The sequence below is a fragment of the Furipterus horrens genome, unplaced genomic scaffold (assembly GCF_987537825.1).
Source record: "Furipterus horrens unplaced genomic scaffold, mFurHor1.1.pri manual_scaffold_17, whole genome shotgun sequence".
Lineage (NCBI taxonomy): Eukaryota > Metazoa > Chordata > Mammalia > Chiroptera > Furipteridae > Furipterus > Furipterus horrens.
The window spans coordinates 80,639,396-80,640,620 of NW_028327187.1; positions in this window are offsets into that span (position 1 = coordinate 80,639,396).

Sequence of the window (1,225 nt, forward strand, 5' to 3'; positions counted from 1 at the left end):
TCCTGGTGCCATTCTTCTCTCTACCACTAGATGGCGCACCCCTCACGCGATTAGTTTTCAGAGCAAGCCCCTAGATGCAGTCCTAAATCGATCTAATAATAATAACTATTCCCTCTCAATTACGTACCTGGCTATTTACATTCACCATTCAGTCCTAGTGCAGCTTTGTGGAGAAGCTGTTATTATCCCTACTTTAGAGATAACGAGACAGGCTTGAGCCTGGATTCCAAACTAGGTCTCTGATTCTTTATTACACCACATTGTCAATCTGCTGTCATTTGGAAAGCCTTATTTCTAATTGGTGGAACTCTTGGGAAGCTCTCTTTGACTGGCGGGCTTTCTAAGTGCTGCTGCCACAAAATTCAATAGGAGTAAGAGACTAATTTGGGCTGTGACACTAAGGAGCTGTTTTACTCCAGGAAAATCACTTAATCTGCATGCCTCAACTTCCTTTTCTGTCAAATGGGAATGATCAAATCGGCTCCACTTAATTCTGAATGTGGTTTGAGAATATAAGGGGGAAAGAGATGTGAAAACATCCTGCAAAGTAGAAAACACTATAAAATGATGTATTAAATCCAGCATTTATTGAATGTCTACCATAAGCTGGGCGCTGTGGTAGTGGTGTCAGGCAATACTACTCAAAGTGTGGTCCATGGCCCAGTGCCAGTCCACAAACTGTTTAATACTAGTCCAGGACAAGAAATTGAGAGTAAATGTTTCAAAACCTGAGCAACAATTGACAGGGTAATTTCATGTTTGTTGAATATAATAATAAAAATGGGCTTGTGCTTTGTATGTCTCTGTTTTGGTTTTATTTTTCTAGTGAAAATACACTTTATTGCTTTGTATAAAAGTATCAGTACACGATGGATTTGGGGGGAAATTTTCCTTTTCTACAAGTTGTTTGAAAAACATTGCTGTGATGAATATAAAGGCAGTATAGGTTATAGATTGTGCCCTCAAGGAGCTCTCACACTAGTGGGTGAACAGGTACCACAATGGTTCCAAGAGACCACTTCCACTGTTCCCTGTGCTTCAACTGCTTCATGGAACAGAAGGTTATACAGATCTGGATGAACTCAACAGTTTAAAGACCTACATGTCCTCAAAACCAATCCCTAAATAAACTTATATTTGCCCCCTTAGAATACCAGCTGCACTAATCTAGGTAGAATTGGACCTCTCCCAAATAGAGGGCAATCTGACATGGCATTTTTTAAGT